Source organism: Eptesicus fuscus, chromosome 10 (assembly GCF_027574615.1).
Source record: "Eptesicus fuscus isolate TK198812 chromosome 10, DD_ASM_mEF_20220401, whole genome shotgun sequence".
In the NCBI taxonomy this organism is placed as follows: Eukaryota; Metazoa; Chordata; class Mammalia; order Chiroptera; family Vespertilionidae; genus Eptesicus; species Eptesicus fuscus.
Window position 1 is genome coordinate 59,025,905 of NC_072482.1, and position 19,984 is coordinate 59,045,888.

The 19,984-nt window shown below is 44.0% G+C and overlaps 1 long non-coding RNA gene across 1 annotated transcript; it reads right to left on the reverse strand.

Annotated features, from left to right (window-relative positions):
• Positions 1–14,170: 14,170 nt before the first annotated feature.
• LOC114230118 (uncharacterized) lies at positions 14,171–18,679 on the reverse strand. Its single transcript, XR_003615968.2, has 2 exons — positions 18,475–18,679; positions 14,171–15,659 (listed from the first exon to the last, which is right to left on the reverse strand). It is a non-coding gene; the product is annotated as an uncharacterized LOC114230118 (long non-coding RNA).
• Between the last annotated feature and the right edge of the window lie 1,305 nt (positions 18,680–19,984).

Consider the following 19,984-nt stretch of genomic DNA (forward strand, 5'->3'; position numbering starts at 1 on the left):
AACCCTTAACTAGAGGCAATCTGGTTTCTTTCTCAGGGCTGGAACAAAACAGTGAAAATATTTCTACTCAAAATAGAAACTGCAATCTAAAAGAAATCTTGTTCCTTTTCTTTTAATATAAGAACTGAAGCAGAAATATGGAGTGTGACTTTGGGTTGACTTAAGAAAAGAACTACAACATATAGAAAACAAAATCTTAATTGGCACTAGACCGCATAACCAATACTTCATTTACAAACTATATGTGGTGTTTAGTATAGAACAGAATCAGGATAGAAAAGCAATAAGGCCAACTTCTTGTCAGACTATCAAAACACTAACCCATCTGAAAGCAGGTAAATACCTTTCCTTAATGTCCATTTAAATATGTGCTGAGGTTTATAGACACAAAAGCGCCATTGTGAACACAGGATATGACTTTATGTAATCTGATCCCAGGAGCTGGCTGACATTGATAAAGATCCCTATTTGCAAATAAACCAAGCAAAGTTGTTCAAAAGCAACACCAAAAGAACAGGAAAATTCTTCCTACCGAAACCAGTTGTGCCTTTCTGCTCTCTGACCAGTTGTGCTTCCGTTCCAGTACACAGTCACTCTTCTTCGGTCTTCACATCATCTGTTTCTTAGGGTAATTTACAGTACTTTTGGTGATTTCAGGCCAAAGATGCATAAAAGTGTTGTTGCTTAACTCTGATAGTTGGTGAAAGACTTCCTGAATAAATTAAAGGGGCATGAGACATTTCTATATCTGAGATTTTAAAATTATTTTCAAATATGACACCAAAGTACTATATCAAGAAAATACTACTATCAAAGGTCTATCTAGCCCTGGCTGTTGTGGCTCAGTTGGTTGAGCTCTGTCCCATGCACCCAAAGGTCTCAGGTCAGGGTACATACTCAGATTGTGGGTTCGATCCCTGGTCGGGGTCTGGGTTGGGATTTATGGGAGGCAACCGATCGATGTTTCTCTCTCTCTCTTCAAAGTCAATAAAAAAACATACTTTAAAAAAAGTCTGTCTATTCTCATTCTTGCAGGTCATTATAAATTATTCATTTCGGTCATTCCACTGTATAGGAGTATGTATTCAGAATTGAAGTAGCATAGTAATTCTAATAAATGCCAGTCCTTACTAAGAAACCTTGGAAGTCCATCCAACAGCAATCTGGAGGCAATGCTAATAAATCAGCCCTCTCCAATAACCAGTTCTTGCTATCTAGTATAGCTGAAAATAAGCATAATCCCATGACCCAGCAACTCCATTACTAAGTATAAACCCTGAAAAATATATATACAATGAGACATGTACTAGACTGTTCATTGCAACACTTTGTAGTATCATAATTGGGGAAACTCTGAAAGCCCACCAGCAGAAAATTAGATGCACAAATTGTGGTGTAATTATAGAATAAAATACTCATAGACATTAAATAAATAGTTACTTCATACTAACTTAGCTCTTGAAAACATAATCTCAGTGGATAAAAAAGCAAGTTTCAGACTATTTCACTTAGTAGAACACCATTTATATAAATTTTAAAGTCATATAGTCAAAACAGTAAAAATTTAGAAATGAGTTAAGTGTCCATAAAGAAGATATTGGACAAATCAAGACAATAAGTTTACACAATAAAAGAGACCATTACTTTTTAAATGATAGTATAAAGCTCTGTTGATTGACATTGAAAAGGTCTATGATATTTTTCTAAATGAAGAAGCAATATATATATATATATATATATATATATATATATATATATATACTATGCTCTGATTTTTGTTTTCAAAAAAAGTGTATATGCATAAAATATGTTAACTGTTTCTGGGTGATAGAATAATTGGTAGGCTTTATTTTCTTCTTATATTTTTCTGAAATTTGTTTGCAATTAATAGTATTACTTTTATAATCAGAAAAATTTTTACTACAAAAAAGAAAGAACCAAATCGCAATGTGGTAAATTTTATTTCCAGAGATGGCTGCACCAATTATATATCTCATCCCACATGCTTCTTTTACAGTGCGATATTGACGCTGCTCCATGGAGAGGTAGAGCCTCCATCCCACCCCTTGAATATGGGCCAGCCTTTTGGCTTGCTTCTAATGAATAGAACACAGTCAAGTAACTGTATTACTTCCAAGGATAGTTCTTAAAAGATGATACAGCTTCTACCTGGTTTGTTCTCTCTCTCCATTCACCCTGGGAACCCAGCCACAACGTCATGAATTAGCCCAGGCCACATAGAGAGGTTTCATGGAGGTGTTCTGGCCAACAGCCCAGGTAAGGCCTCAGCTGAGAGCCAACATCAACCACCAGACTTGGGAGTGAACTAGTCTTTAAATGATTCCACCTCCAGCCTTAGAATCTTCAGGCCGAGATCCCACACACCTCTGTGCCTTGCCCAGGATCTGTGAGCATAATACATGGTTTTGTGCCATTGTATGTTGGGTATATTTTAGGATAATTTACTCCAAAGTCCTAGAAACTGAAACATACAAACAAGCAACATTACATGTTGTTTAAGGCTATGTACGAATGTGGTAAGGGTAAATCAATTGACAAAAATAATCATTTCTTGCTATCTAATATAGCTGAAAATGAGCATACTCCATGATTCAGAAAATTCATGTCTAGGTATAAACCCTGGAAAGTAAATGCACAATGGGCTATATATGAGGACATTATTCTAACACTGTTATAGTAGGATAATTAGAAAATACCTAAAAGTTCATCAGCAGGAATTAGATAGATAAATTGTGATGTAATTATGTCATAGAATGCTCATAGAAGTTAAATAAATTGCTGTATATACTAACTTAGCATGGATTGGATACATACCAAATTCCTTATAATAATTGCTTCAAGGAGGATGGGAAGAGAATGGGACCAGAGAGAGGACCCCAGGGGACTTCAATGGTATATGGATTTTTTTAAAGGTCAAAAAGTAAAAAAAAAAAAAAAAAAAATTCTTTAATTTGAAATATTTGTTTGAGCCTGCCTGCATGGCTCAGTGGTTGAGCATCGACCTATGAACCAGGAGGTCACCGTTCGATTCCTAGTCAGGGCACGTGCCTGGGTTGCAGGCTCGATCCCCAGTGTGGGGCATGCAGGCGGCAGCCAATCAATGATTCTCTCTCATCATTGGTATTTCTATCTCTCTCTCTCCCTCTCCCTTCCTCTCTGAAATCAATAAAAATATTTTTTAAAAATAATAATAAAATAAAATATTTGTTTGAAGCAAATATGACAGAATGCTAACATTTATTCTGATTATGGAAAAACGGGTGATTATAATTGCCCATGGACTTTTCTGTGTTCACTTTCTCCCCACCGCGCCAAAAGTAAATCTAATTTTTAAACCACCGCATTTGCCCCCTCAGAGAAAACAGAAAGATAAGGTGATGCTTTATGCTAATGGTATAGTTTGAATGCCAAAAAGTACAAGTGGCAGAGAAAATGGGTGAAGATCAAATATTCTAAAACCCCAAACTCTATGTTCTGTAGAAAACTGACAGAACATTTCATGTCTAGGAATACCTGGTCACTTAGGAAAACATTTGAAATAATTTTTAGACGTGTACTGTAAGTTAAGTTACTTAATGTTGGCCATTCTATTGATCACAATTCCATTAATTATTCTATATGTTGGATAGATAGATAGATGTAGATTATTGATACATAGGTAGAGATATAAACATACTAGTAGAACATATAGAGAATATAGAATTCACTTTACATAGAAAGAATATATAGGATTGCATATTATATGTTTTATATATGTATATATAGAGAGAATGTCATATATGTATATACTAGAGGCCCAGTGCACGAAATCCTTGCACTCGGGGAGGAGGGCCCTCAGCCCGGCCTATGCCCTCCTGCAGTCTGGGAGCCCTCAGGGGATGTCCAATTGACTGATATCCTAAGCTGGCGGTTGGACATTCTTAGCGCTGCCACAGAGGCAGGAGAAGCTCCCGCCACTGCCACTGCACTCACCAGCCATGAGCCCTGCTTCTGGCTGAGCGGCGCTCTCCCTATGTGAGAGCACTGACCATCAGGGAGCAGCTCCTACATTGAGCGTCTGCCCCTGGTGGTAAGTGCACATCATAGCGACTGGTTGTTCTGCTGTTCAGTCGATTTGCATATTAGCCTTTTATTATATAGGATATTTCTACAGATAAAAATATTAATGGCTATAGATGAGTGACTGGTAACTTCTTCTTCACAAATATCCAAGCTAAAATTACTGAATGCTGGGAATGGAAATTGATATGCCCTTTCTGGTAGATAGTGGGGCAATATATTATCAAAAGTCTAAAGAATGTGCACACTAAAAAAATTTTTAATTGATAATGTCCAATGCAGGCACTCTTATAGGCTGTTAAGGGAAGTACACGTTGATACAACTTCTTTGGATGTCAATTTGGCAGTACTTACTAAAATTTTCCATGCACATACACTTTGACCTAGTAATTTCACTCTTAGGGAATTGAATATGTGTACAAAATATCTCTATAAAAAGAATGCTGCCCAGCCGGTATGGCTCAGTGGTTGAGCATCAACCTATGAACCAGGAGATCACCGTTCAATTCCCAGTCAGGGCACATGCCTGGGTTGCAGGCTCAATGCCCAGTAGGGGCATGCAGGAGGCAGCCAATCAGTGATTCTCCCTCATCATTGATATTTCTATCTCTCTCTTCCTCTCCCTTCCTCTCTGAAATCAATAAAAATATATTTAAAAAAAGAAAACCTGGTCTTCAAGGGTCTCCCATTTCAGAGATCACCACCCATTCACTTGTGCACCCTGAAAACTAGAAGACAACCTGCACCCCTCAGTGTCTGGAAGAGAGGGTAGCTGGCATAGAGTAGGTGTTCAATCAATATTTGTTCAAAAAATATTTTTTAAGACTTCTTATCCTTCACCCAGGATATCCAATCCATTACCAAAACTATTGATTTTATTTCCCAAATATCTCTTAAATCCATCCACTTTTCTCCTCCACTGTTAGAAGTAGAGTCTATTTATTTCTCATCCAGATTATAAAATAGCCTCCTATTTGGTGTCTATACCTCTGCTCTGGCCACCTTCTAATCAATTCTAAGCTATAGACAGGCGATCTTTCCAAAACAGAGATCTGATCATGTCACCCCACCCCCATCTCTTCATGACTGGGGCTGAGGTGCTAGGCAGAGAGGAAGAAGGAGAAAAGGACTCAACTTGACTCTCCTCCCACCTTCCAGATCTCCTGCTGGTACCTCCCACTTGCCAAACCCTCCTGGCAGCCAAAGAGCATGGGAAACCCGGAGGCTGTCCACATAGGTCAGCCTCCAGGAACACAGCAGACGGGGTGAAGAGTGAACTTGAAGGAACAAAGTAAAGTGTTAGTGCTGGAGCTGCCATGACAAAACACCACAGATTGAGAGGCCTAAACAATAGACATTAATTTTCTCACAGTTCTGGAGGCTAAAAGTCCAAAATCAAGTTATTGTCAGGGTTGATTGTTTCTGAGATCTCTCCCCTTGGCTTGTCCATGTCCTCACCTGGTCTTTTCTCTGTGAATGTCTGAGTCCTAATCCCTTCGTATGAGGACACCAGTCATATTGAATTAGGGCCTACCCATAGAACAGTATTTTACCTTAATTACCTCTTTACAGGCCTATCTCCAAATACAATCACCTTCTGAGGAACCAACAGTTAGGACTTCAACATATGAATGGGGGTGGAGGGATGAGGTGCACTACTCAGCCCATAACACCATGCACTTAGGATAAAACCCAAACTGTGCCCATGGCTGTGCTGGAGAACTTGGCTTTGTCCCTTCAAGTTCACTCTTCACCCCATCTGTGTGTTCCTGGAGGCTGACCTGTGTGGACAGCCTCCGGGTTTCCCATGCTCTTTGGCTGCCAGGAGGGTTTGGCAAGTGGGAGGTACCAGCAGGAGATCTGGAAGGTGGGAGGAGAGTCAAGTTGAGTCCTTTTCTTCTTCTTCCTCTCTGCCTAGCACCTCAGGTTGACTGTGCCCCTCTACTGAAGCCACATTGCCCATCAGGCAGCCCTCTCCACACCGGGCCAGACTGGATTCCAGTAACTGCTCCTCCAAGTTTGCTAGTTAAGGGCTCCCTGCTGGTTCCAGCCCCAAGATAATGTTTATCCCTCTTAGCCTTTACTAAACTCTGCCCACAGCTTTGTAAATAGTCTCTTCATTCAACTGTCCGGGAATTACCCAATTGAATGTGTTATCTGCTTCCTGCCATGCCCCTCATACATAAAGTTGAAAAGTCCTTTATGGTCTGGTCCTTGCAAAACTCTCCACTTTCATCTCACACTTCTACTACAATCACTCTAGCCTTCTTTCAGTTCTTCAGATGGGTCTGCCAATCTGAAATATTAACAAGCATACATTCCTATTATTTTAAAACTATGTAAAATTACATAAAGATGCATGTACCATTTTGTCTTAGGTTCCCAGAGAAACAGGTGCTGAGATGAGATTTGTGTGCGAGTTTATTAGGGAATGTCCTGGGGATCAACACCCGTGAGGGGATGAGGGAGGCAGGGCTGGGCAGAAGAAGCAGCTGGGCTGTGATGCATTGGAACCAGGCCCCTCACATGATTCCATGGAGCTGGAGCTGGAGCAGGATGGCCGTTCAGAGCTGACCTGGACTGAGGCAAGCAGGCTCGGTCTTTGGACCTCCACATCAACAGTCACCAGAAGTGAGCTGGCCCTGGGAGAGGCCAAAACCAAGGTGGTCCTGGGAAGTGAATCAGTTGTGAGCCATCAGCAATCAACACCCCAGGAAGTGGGGAAATGAGTCCCTGGGTCCTGAAGGGAGGATCTAGGTAGCATACAACATCCACCAAGAAATCCTACTTCTAGGAAGTTCTAAAAAGGGAATATGGATAAAGGTAAAGAGCTAGGTAAACCATGCTTATAAAATATTATTTATCTATAATGGGTAGAACATTAGGTACCATCTAAATATCTAATAATAGGAAACATTAAAGTCTGTAACACATCATACCTATTTAAAAAACACATTGCAGAAAGAAATAATCACATGAGATATTATTAAATAAAAAAGCAGGTTATAAATCAACTTTGTTGAAATATATATATGTTTGCATGCACAAGAATACATTAAATGCATAGGGGGGAAGATGAAGAATATACATCAAAATGTAAATTGTTGTCATTGCTGGTGGTAGGATTATAGGTGGCTTGTAATTTCTTTTTTGTACTTCTTCCCCCCCCCCCCCACACACACACACACATTTTTAGCAATCAACATTTATAGCTTACATAGTCAGAAACAATAAATTCAGGGATTTAAAAATTATTGTGGTTGTGATGGCACAGAACAGTAATTTTCAATTGTTTTGCCTTGGAATTTTTTGCTTAATTAAAATCTACATGTAAACCTTCAATATGAAACAGATCCCCATGGCAGTGCTCTACTTGGATGGGTGTGAGGAAGGCTGGGGGAGACAGGAAAGGGTGTAGGGCACAGTCTGCTCAGGCCCCTCCTTCACTATCTCCCCCACCCCCACATGCTCTTGTTGGGTCCCTTCACATCCTGTGTGAAAACCAAAGACCTCTGTGAACTGCATCATCGATTTGACACCTCAGTGTGGACATGCCACGGTTGCTATTCAGCCCTGAGTAGGTTCTTTATTTTAACGACATGATGCCAACTTCTGCATGTTTAAGTGCAAAACTTATGCATTTGTTCTTAAACAGAAACTGGAGAAGCCAGAGTCAGAGGAGATAACTCCAGACTCTCAGAGAGGCGAGGATAGTGCAGTGGCAGAAAGCAAGGAGTCACGTGACCTGAGCTCATATATCAGTCTACCAAGGGGTGACCTTGGGCAAGCTACCAAACATCTTTCCGTTTTGGTTTCCTCATCTGCACAAAGGTGATGATGATGCAGGAGCACTGACCACATAGAAATGTTTCAAGTATTAAATGAGAAAATATATGTAAAAGTATTTAGAGTAGTTACTATACATGGTGTTTGCCATTATTTCCAGCTCAATCAATATCAAAAAGCTCAGTTACAAAAAAAACAATACTCATGGAGGATATTGTCCATATATTCCTCTAAATATTCAGATTTTTTCCTATAAGTATTTCATTTCAGAGCTGCATATTTGGTTAGCATTATTTTAGCTGCTAGCAAAATTACTTCTGCTAAATTATGCTTTGCTATGTCTTGATGAAATAACAAATAGACATAAGAAGTTTGCTGTTGCACTTATTGCAGGGATAGTGCCAATGCCAATGGCATTGACCGAATTCACCTGGAAGCCCCTTCCTTAGGACCCATAAATAAGATTGATCCTCAGAACTCAATACTTCAGGTTTAGTCATGTGTTTTAAGTGCACGGGAAATTTAGCTTCTGTTTCTAATCATGGCCCCTTCCTTCCATTAGCCACAGCAGCTACTCAGGACCCCATGACGGGCATTCTTGAGTTTTCTCCATAAACTCATGGGTTTTTTCCTACTCTTATTCATACTCTACCTCAAATTCATATTTCTCTAAGCTGACTCAAAATCTCTCTTTTTTTTACTAGAATGAGACAGAATAAATAAGCAAGTAATAAGTAAATGCAAAACCAAATGCATACTGATGAATGTAGGTATGAAGAGGCTACAAAGGGAGACTGTTTCCTGGTTGTATTCATATCCTATTCTCTACAAGGGTTGTGTCTCTGGTTGTATTTCACAAGCCCCATCAAACAGTTCAAGGTTGTTGCAATCTCGATTAAGATGGACAGCAACTACCAATTAGACTGCCCTCCTCTATCAGTAAGAGGAACCCTTTCCAAGTCTTCATAAAATGCAGTGGGGTGAAAAATGACAACCAAATAGAAGAACAAATGAAGACGATGAATGCCCAATACCTTAATAATAACAATGAGATTGCATTAATTTTTGTAAGCTCAGCATGGACTACTGAGCCCAATTTTTCATGAATGGGAGAGCAAGCTCACCAAAATTCACAGGAGAAAAAATGTAACATTCTGAATCACGATTTTTTAAAATGTGGATAGAATCTTAGTATTAAAACTGGAAAGTATCTCCAACAAGTCCAATCCTCTCAAAGCCCAGAGTCACTCACAGGAGCCATGTAGGAAGTTTTCAGACCCAGGACTGGGGCCTGGATCTGCTGATGACAGTGTCTCAGGCACCGGACCCAGCCAACTCCAGCATGAATTCCTGTGCTCTTTTTGAGTTGGGTAGAAATTCAAACAAAGGACTAGAGGAAAGTGACCTTACTTGTCTCTAATAACATCCCTGATGTGAGCATATTTGCCCGGCACAAGGATTTGGAGACAAGGGCCAGGACTTTGTCTTCCTCTGCAGCCCCTGCCAGCCAGTTGGTCTCAGAGAGCAGAGCTGTGCAAACCCGCTGTTGGGCCTGTGCTTCTCAACTTGGCTGTACTTTAGAATCTGGGGAGCTTTTAAAAACTACTGATGAGTGAGCTCCACCCGACCAATTCAATCAGAATTTCTAGGTAGGTAGAGGTGACCCCTTCTAGCCCACCCCCAGACATCGCTATTATTAAAAAGCTTCCCAAGTGATTCTAATACGCAGTCAGCATTGAGAACCATTGCTGTAGGCAGATAAGCAGGCTGCCTATCTGAGGGAAACTGAGCAGCCTGAGAGACCAGCCTGTTTAGAAATTGTTCTAACCACCTTCTCATGGGTCCCCCCCATGACCTAGTATCAAAGGTCTTCCCTCTACCTCCCCCAGTCATTCCGGTACTAAGGGGTTGCTGCTGGCTCTTCTACTTACTCAGCATTAATTGAGCACTTACTCTCAGTCATCCACTCAGAATTTAGAAATTCCTGACTCAAGGAGCTCATACACAGGTCAACACAATGTTCATATATTAATAGAAAAGAATGCTGGTCAATGCTTATCAAGTACTAGCAATGTGCAAGACTTTGTTCTAAAACTTTGTGTATTAACTCATTTAATTCTCCCAATAACCTTATGAGATAGGTACCATTACTATCAAGTCCATTTATAGGCAAGACTCCTGGGCCACACAGAATTTATATAATTGCCTAAGCTCCTTTAGCTAGCCATAGTTGGGCCAAGAGTCCAAGTGAGGCAGCCTGGCTCTAGTATCCAGCCTTTAATCGCTCCACTGAATTGGATGAGTGGGTGCACTCAAAGCCATGGAGGCATGACAAGATATTGTGGATTCAGAGAACGATGAACAAGCCAGTATGGCTGAAAATGGGGCTAAAACGTTGGTTTGGAGCCAGACTGTGAAGAGCCTTACAGGGCGTGAATGGGGGTTTCTGTTTTGTTTTCCATAGGCAAAAGGTAGCCAGTTAAACTTTTTTAAACAGATTTTTAAATATGTTTTTGGTTGATTTTTAGAGAGAGAAAGGGAGAGGGAGAAAGAGAGAGAAAAACATCAATGGGCTGCTCCTTCCCTTGCCCCCTCACTGAACACACCTCAACCCACAACCTGGGCATGTGCCCCTACACGGAATAAACCAGTGACCTTTTGGTGCACGGGACCACGTTCAACCAACTAAGCCACACTGGCCAGGGCACCAGCCAAACTTTTAAAGTAAGGAACAGCCCTAGCCGGTATGGCTCAATGGATAGAGTGTCTCCCCAAGGACTAAAGGGTTCAATTCCGGTCAAGGGCACATACCTCGATTGCAGGCTCCATCCCCAGCCCTGACCAGTGGTCCTGTGGGCCGCAACCAATCAATGTGTCTCTCTCACATCGGATGTTTCTCTCTCTGTCTCTCCCCCCTCGCTTCCACTCTCTCTAAAAAAGTCAATGGAAAAATATCCTTGGGTGAGGATTAACAAAGAAAAAGTAAATTAATATAAAGTGAGGAACAAATAATCAGATCTACATTTTAGAAAATAACCTCAGGGCGGGGAGACTAAGGGCTGGGAAGCAGAGCTTGGCCAGTTGAAGTGAGTCAGTGGAAAGCCTACTGGGGAGGGGAAGAGAAGCCGGATGCCTAGACAATTCTGACTTACAATTGACAGGATTTTGCGACTGATTAGAGATGGGGAGAGAAGTGGAAGGCTGCTCCCAGGTTTGTAATGAGAGACTTGGCAAGTCGGTGCTCTGAATAGAGAAGCAGGTAATGTGGAGGGAAGGTAATGAGTTCAGCTTTAGACATGTTAGGTTTCCCCGAACCTTAGCATCTGCCAGTTGCTGAGAAGCATGACAGTTAAACTAAGTCAGACCCTTTGGGCTCACAGAGATAATTCTTAGCAAAATCATAAATATGGAAACTTCTTATTGTCTTATAAATGCATGGGGTTGGGTTTTTTTTTTTTGCATTTAGGTGTAATTTGAAGAGAAACTGAGAAGCAAACTGTGATTTGCTTGTTTCAAAAAGTGCCATCCTTCCAAAATTAGAAAAAAATACTCTCTTTATACTAAGGAAGGAATGCAAAAATAATCAAGCCAACCCCAAATGAGGTCTATGTGAAATGAAAAACTCATACTTTTTACCAGTAGATACCTAAATATTTGAGTTCTATTTTAAGGACAGTGGTGGCATTGGGTATGTGGGTTTAGAATATGTTTAGTTCTAAATAGATTTTCTCATCTTAACTTTATGGCTTAGTGCTTCAACTATCTGCTCATCTATAAACTGTTTGCTTTTATCTACTAAAGCTAAACTTAGTTCAAGGGACACTCATACAGTGGCTACTCATTACTGAATTTAGCCATAAATTACATGTCTAGTGTTTAGGTGTGAATATTTAAAGTATAAGCCCAAAATAGAATTTTAAGCATTTTTCTGATAAATAAAACAGCCCTGGTTTGTTTAAAATCATGTTCAAAAAAATAGTTGAAAAAGTCATTCTGTTTCTTCCTCCATGAGCATTGATGATTGTTTTTTAAAAGATATACCAAATTTTTTTATTGCTCCTCTATAAATTTATAGTAGATCAATGGTTGCTGTGATGGTCCGTTTTAGAATTTCAGAGCAAAGCCCTGCCAGCCACAGTAGACAGCAGCTCTTCTTTGAGAATCAGGCTTTGGCTTGTCACTGAGCTTTAGTAAAGACTAAACGCTTAACCACAGACCTTGCACCCTGAATACCCAACATGAACTGGGTGTGGGCTAACCCACCAATCCATAAAGCTGAGTGTACACAGCAGCACTCCATTGTCAAATGAAAGTGACATTTATGATACTGGGCCCTGAAGATACAAGTAAGTTACACGAGGAAGTAACCTAAATGACCACGGTTCCTATCATATTACTATTCCTGTCATATTACCTTCTCTTCCCAGCCTGCACCTATGGCCTCATGGGCAATTCCCTATGATCAGTTGATGAGAAAAGATAACTTGGGTCTGGTTTACAAAAGGTTCTTTACAGCCCTAGCCAGTTTGGCTCCGTGGATAGAGTGTCAGCCTACAAACTGAAAGGTCCCAGGTTTGATTCCGGTCAGGGGCACATGCACGGATTGTGGGCTCAATCCCCAGTGGGGGACTTGCAGGAGGCAGCTGATCAATGATTCTCTCCCATCATGGATGTTCCTATCTCTCCCTCTGCCTTCCTCTCTGAAATCAATAATATATATATATATACACATATACATATATATTTATTTTTTTTTATTTTATTTTTTTAAGGTTCTGTACAGAATGCAGGTATCACCCCAATGCGGACAGCCACAGCTCTACAACTCCCTTCTGGGACATCCCTGGAGGACAGTAGTGAAGGAAAATACTCCCCGTGAGCAGAACTACAAGCAGTAAACCTGGTTGTTCGTTTTCTTGGAAGGAAAAGTGGCCAGAGGTATGAGTCTGTCCAATTCGTAGGCTGTGGCCAAGTTTGGCTGGATGGACTTGGAAAAAGCGTAATTGGAAAACTGGTGATGAGGAGGCTGGGGAACAAGTATATGGATAAACTTCTTTTAAACAGGAAAAGAATGTGATAGTATTTGTGTCTCCCATGTGAATGTTCACCAAAAGGTGACCTTAGTGGAAGATTTAAATAATCAAGTGGGTAAGATAGCCCATTCTGCAGATACCAGTCACCTTTCCCTGGCCATCACCGCCATCACCCAATAGGTTCACAAATAAATGGCAGGGGTGGCGGGGATGGAGGTTATGCAGGGGCCCAGCAACATGGACGTGTACTAGGGCTGACCTGGCCATAGCCACTGCTAAGCACCCAATCTGTTGCATCAGGGACCAACACTGAGTTCTCTATATAACACCATACCATGGGGTCATCCACCAGGTGAATGTTGATTACATTGGACCACATACACCATGGAAGGGGCAACATTTTTTCTTATTAGAATAGTCACTTATTCTGGACCTGGATTTGCCTTCCCTGCATGCAGTACTTCTGCCAAATAAACATCCATGAATGTAAATACCTTACCCACCATCTCGGTGACCCACACAATATTCTGATCAAGGATGGTATGTGGCAGTGGGCCGGTGCCCATGGAATTCACTGGTCCCGTGCTCCCCACCAGCCTGAGGCACCTAGCTTGATTTGACAGTGGCCTTTTGAGATCCAGCAAGATGGCAATACCCTGAAGGGATAAAGCACTGACCTCCAAGAGACTACATGTGCTCTAAATATGGTGGTTTCTCCCTTAGCCAGGATTCAAGGAATCCAGGTCCAGAAATCAAGGAATAAAGATGGTAGTGGCACCATTACCCCCAATAAGTGATCCACTAGCAAACATTTTACTTTCTATCCCTGAGACCTTATATTCTGCTGGTCTAGAGATCTCAGTTCCAAAGGGAGGAATGCTTCTACCAGGAGACACAGCAATAACCCCATTAAACTGAAGTAGACTGCCCCCAACCACTTGGAGCTCAAGCCTCTGAATCAACAAAAGGGGAGTAACTGTACTGACTGGAGTGAAACTGGGCTGCTACTACACAATGGAGGTTAAGGAAGGGGATGTCTGGAATACATATGTTAGGGAGTCTCCTAGTACCATGTCCTATGAGATTTCAATAAAAAACTACAATGAGTTGCTCTTTCAGCCATTTTTTATTTACAGTTTGTGCTCAATGCAAATCAATTTCATAAAATGAGAAGTCACTATGAATCAAAGCATAAATACACAAACACAATATACAATCCAAAATAGATGTACAGCATTCAGGTATGAAACAAAAGGGAATGTTCATTCACACACACACACAGTAGCTTAAGATCTGCTGGTTACGGTGTTCCTGGTTAAGTTTCTAAAGATGGAAAATAATGACTTTGGTTATCAAGACTACTGTTGCCATATTAAATACTGGAACATCTAAGCATCAGTGTGTGACCATGCGAACAAAAGACTTTAGGGCGTGTCTATTTTTAAAAAGGTTCTGAGCATTGAGGCAATTGTGAAAAGATTTACTTTCCAAAATTAAGCCTACACATTAGAGGCTTTGGATCAGGTTCTAACTATCTAAAAATATTGACCAACAACAGAAAGTGTTCCCAATGTGGCTATTCTGATTCATAGTTTTTTTTAAAAAAAAGTATGTACAGGAAGAGTATAAAAGTTTTTCTGAATTTAATGTAAGCTTCCAGTCTTCACTTCCCAAACACCTAATTTACAGTTTTGGCTCCTTCATAGATTTGCCTTTTCAATTTCAAGGTTTGTCAATTTTACCTTCAAAACCAATCATTTTTTAAATTGTAAAAATGTATTCAACATATGCAGAAATAAAAAGCACTTTGAAATTAGTTGAGGTCAGTGTACTTCTACTCTTCAGAATTAGATTAGCTAAATTAAGTTGGCGCTCTTATTGAATATCAGCAAAATTTACCCATTATGCTTGGATTTGGAGTAGGTTCCAATCCATCATTATCCTGGCACATATAAATTACCACACAAAAAGTCAAATGCTATGTCAAATCCAGAGGCTCAGAGGAAAGAGTCCAGCTCTCAAGAGAACAGTGATAGTTTAACAATGTAAAATTTTATTTTGAGTTATATGGGCATTAAATTAGTACTGTGAAACAATACATTGGGGATTTACAGAAACACTTGGACGTTCCTTCTAGAATAAACATAAATAGAACCATATCTTTTTGCATTACCTAACTGTTTTATGGCCATGTAACTTTAATGAACCAAATGAAAACTGACTCTGTTCCAAATGCCATCCTTTATCTCTAGATAAAATCTACCGATTTTCAAGGTAGAATTGTATGTGTCCATACTTCTTAAGCCACATTTAAGGAAATCACCTCTGAACTAATTTTGGATGTGTCTCTTCATCTTGCACGTGAAAGTCCAGCAGATTTAATATTGGCATTCATTATCTAGTCAAACCCTGCACATGCTCTTCAAGCCAATCAAATTTGAGATCCTCAACATTTTCTGTGTCAATAAAATTAGGTGTGAATTAGCAGATTCAATGAAGACCTGTTTCTTCCTTGTCACACTGGATATCTAGATGCCATTTGGATTGGGTTTAGAAGATGGAGGTGTACAGACGTTTCTTGGCCCGAGTCTTTTAACAGTAGAGATGTAGGAGAGCCAACGAGATCACGAAGACGCTGGCTGTTGAATGCAGAGCACCACCAGTTGCCCTGGTCGTGACATTTGCTGGACTCTGGGTAGTCGAAGTATTGTGGGAGGGGTTACTTGCAGGCGTTACAGGAGATGTATGATTTGAATAAATCTAAAAAATATAAAAAGTTACACTGATAAATTTCCGCTGGTGTGAGTTGCCTCCGCATACACTTAATATACAATTAAGACAGATGTCTTGGGTTGCTCTTTGCCCATTATTCCCTTAGCCACATCATTTAATTCTGAATTCTTCCTTAGCACCACCAAGATCATTCTCTCTAGTTTCAAAACAAACTACCTAGAGATGCCAAATGACCGCAACAACCAAACATCCAACAAAAATGTTCTTCAATAACTCTAACTCCCATGAGTCTTTTATTTTTAATTCTTTGTCAATTAATACAGATGTTTCTGTGACTATAATGATTTACTGGCATTGCAAAGGAGGTTTCCTTTTTTTTCCCAGAAAGGGGGAAACTTTAAAGTGCACAAATAATTTGGATTTATATTATAGTGTTGAGACTTATGGTGCTAGAATTGAGTCACTGTCTATACTGGATTGGCTAAAAAACATTCCTATTTAATACCCCCTTGGTTTTAACTTCAATGGATATAGAGTATCTGCTCCCTTGAAATCTTTTTTATTTTTTGGTAATTGGAGAGAGGAAGGGAAACATTGGTTGCCTCCTATGTGCCCCAACTGGGGATCGAACCCATAACCTTCTAACCAACCGAGTCACACCAGCCAGGGCAGAAATCTTAAAATTATATGTTAAAATGGCCACGATATTGGTTTTAAATGTAAATATATAATGAGCCCTTTCCTTAAGGCAAAATGATTTCACCCAAAAACCACCAAGAGGTTTTGGTGTGAAGTTTTCCGCAGCAGCCTCCTGCCTGGTCACTAAGCCCAGTGCTGTGGCCAAGAACGAAGGTTCCCCAGCGTCCCAGCGCCTAAGTGGCATCATTCACCACACTGATTTTCCAAGTCACAAAATGCACAGTCCAGTGGGGCACGTGATAATCTCTCCTTTGTCCCGGAACAAAGGCAGATGGGAGATTTCAGCTCTCACTGCAAGGGAGGGTTTACAAGGGCTTCTAATTACAGGCAGGATGGAGGATGTGGCACCAAGCAGGTCTGGTCCACATGTACATGGCTGCCTGTTAACCCAAAAATAAAACCGGTCTACATCAGCACCAGCTCCTTTTGTTGTAAAACCCATAAGGTCATTAGCAAATATTGACCCAAGTGATGTACAAATCCTATACAAAATAGACTAATTAAAAAAAAAAATCCTGATCAGGTCAAATATATTTATTGGGCACCTACTGTGTGCAAGATTCAGCTTGCCCTACCAGGAAAAAGCACCCCCACTAAGAGAAAAGCATTAATAATACGGAAAATTACTTAGAAACAGGGCGCTCTGTTTGGGGGCAAGACCTGGCTTGGGATCCATTCATACAAAGTATTTTGGTGCAGCAGGTGACTTTTTAAATAGAGCCCAGTATATCAATAGGAGAATCTAAGTAAGGACCCTCTGCAGCACCAAAAAACAAACAAAACAAAAAAAAACACCCCCAAAAAACAAAAACAAAAACCCACAGAACAAATTGTAATGTTGACATTAAACAAAAAATTTCCTACCAAACTAGATTGATGTTCTCATCTAGAACCTTCTTTGTAAAATTGGGAGGGGGGGGGTGGTCTCTTTGGAAAGGACAAGGGGTTGGAAGAGACCAGTGGTTTCTTGCAGCCGCGCCCCTCCCCCACCGAGGAATCGTGAAAGCCTCGGGAGCGCAGCCGACCCGCAAGACAACAATAGGGTACAGTTACCCGCCTCGGAGGGCAGGGCGAGGAGCGCTCCCCGCGCAGGCTGCGCTGCCCGGTGAGCCGCGAAACTGGCTGTCTGGGGACCAGGGACCCGGAGCACCCAAGTTTTCGGATCAGCTCAGGAGACGCTCCTCACAAAGCCCCAATGGAAGGCGGTGGAGAGCCAGCCCTGCCCTCCAAGCCCGACCTGCTGGAGAGAAATGCGCCTTCGCGCCACCCTCCCCCAGCCCCACACCTCCCACTCGGGTGTCCCAGGCTCAGCCGCCGGCTGGCCTCGAGGCCGTCGCGCACCCCCTCCCCCTCCCCCTCCCCAGGGCAGCGTAATTCCTAGTAACTGCGCGTGGAGCGAGGTCCGATCCCGGGGTAGAGGATTTGGGGGGAACAAAGCCTGGTGGGGACTTGGGACAAACGCGCCGCCTGCCCAGAGCTAGCCAATCTACGCTAAACGCGGGGCTTCGAGGTGAGAAGAGATGGACATGTAAGGTCGCCCCTGGGAGAAGGCAGGGTCAGGAGAGGGTCCCCGCCCAGGCTTCAGCCCCGAACCACGCGGGACGGGGATAGGTCAATAGCGCCAGGTAGTCGGGGCTTCCTCGGGATCCCCAAACCAGCCGAAGGGAAAACGGTCGAGAGCGGCGCCCTCCGAAAGGGACCGTCCCCTCTCTTTGTGTGGTGCGCTCGGGGCGCGAACACTCCTAGGAGGAAGCGGGGCGCTCAGGGGATCCAGGGACCACCTCCCGAAAGAGTCTGAGGTCTCCGGGCGCTCAGGGGGGGGGGGAGCGCATTCTCTCCCCGGCCAGTGCCTCGGACCCCTGGTGGGAAAGCGGGTGGTGGGCACGGGCTGCCTAGAGCAAGGAGCGACGTGAAACCTGGGTGGGGCAGGGTCTTCCCAGCCCACGCGCGGAACCGCATTGTTCTCGGGGACGCGACAGCCCGCAAGGAACTGGGCAGAGGGCTCCACATTGCCCTCCCCCTGGTCAGATTACGTTAGATCCCCGCTCCGAGTCGCAGTCGGCGGCCCCAGGTAGGGCTATAGGCCAGCCCCTGGGAGCATCTCCACCCCCGCGGGCGCGGCCCCCGCGCCCCAGGAACTCACCTGCGTGGGCAGGAGCAGCGCCAGAAGCAGCAGCCCCAGTCCGAGCCTGGCTACCATGGCTCTGCCCATGTCCGCTCCGTCGGTGCGCCGCGAGTCTCACTGGATACCGAGTAGGTGGAGAAGCGCAGGCTCCGGGCGGGCGCAGGCAAAGTGGGGTGCACGGCCCGCAAGCGGGACCTTATATACCAGGATAGCTACAATAGCCGTGACGTGGCGCCCCCCGCCCACCCACCCGCGCTCCCCTCCTCCCCTTCCCTCCTCTCCTCCTCTGCCGCCACCGCCACCGCCACCGCCTCCCGCGCGCGCGCCCGGCCGCCTCCCCGCCCCGCCCCGCCCCGCCCCGCCCCACCCCGCCGGGCTCCCCTGCGCCCCAGCCCTCGGCAGCCGTCCGGGCCGTCGCCCGCCCGGACACCCGCGGATGGCCCGGCCCCGGCAGGTGGGCGACCGGGCGCCGCCTGCTCCGGGAAGGGTGCTTTGTGTCTCCCCGAGTGCGCGGCGTGCGGGCTGGCACCGGCGCCTGGCGGCTCCCACACAGGACCCGGCGCGAACTCGCTCACCACGCGCGCCGCTCTCCGGGCCCGGCCCAAGTTTCCTTTGTTTCCCTGACCAGCCATCTTCTCCCCAAAAGAAAAGTCTGCGCCCCCCGCGCGGCGGGCAGCCGCCCGTTCTCGCTCGGACTGTGGCGCGGGCGGAGGGGGGCTCCCTTGGCTTGGGTTTTTTTCTCAGATCCTCGCCACCGAGGAAGGGGGACTGTGCGGGCTTTGTGGGTACCCCGAGCCTGGCGACGGGAACGGGGCGCCGCCACGCGCGTGCCCTCCCGGGGCTGATCCGCGGGGCTGGCCGGCAGCGCCCGGGCGCAGAGGAATTTGTGTGCTCGGCCCCGCGCGCTCAGCGCCCGCCGCTTGCCGGACTCGCCGGCTTTGTTTTGGGGCTCCTCGCTTGGGCCAGCCCCGCGAGCGCGATGGGACCTCCGGGGTCCGCATCTTCCTGAGCGCGGGGGAACCGCCCGCCGGGCGCGGCCCGCTGCCGGGGCGCCGCAGGCCGCTGGGCTCTGGTCCCCGGCGCTCCTCCCCGCTGCGACCTGCGGCCGGGGTAGCCCGGTCCCCACGCGGCTGTGCTCCCAGGTGCCACCCAGAGAGCAGCAACCTCTCGGGTGGTCCCACCGGAACTCGCTGCTCCCCTGGAACTCCTGGCGACACACTCCTTTGGTCTCCTCTGCAATGCACTTGTGCGTCTTTCCTTTAAAGACCAAAAGCTTTCTGAAGAAGGCATTTACTTTGCCATCGCTGCCATTAGGCAATTTAATGAACTGCAACAAATATTTCAAATTGTGAACATTCCCGAGCACACATCAAAAGTAGAAATCATTTTACTGGTAGAATGTTTTTGGTGTAATTTTTCACTGCCGGACATAAATCCTTTTATTTTAGGTTTGCCCTAGGGTTTTGCAATCTTGAAAGCAAACAACCGAGACCGAACCTAATATTGTAAATTTGTTTTAAATTTCACT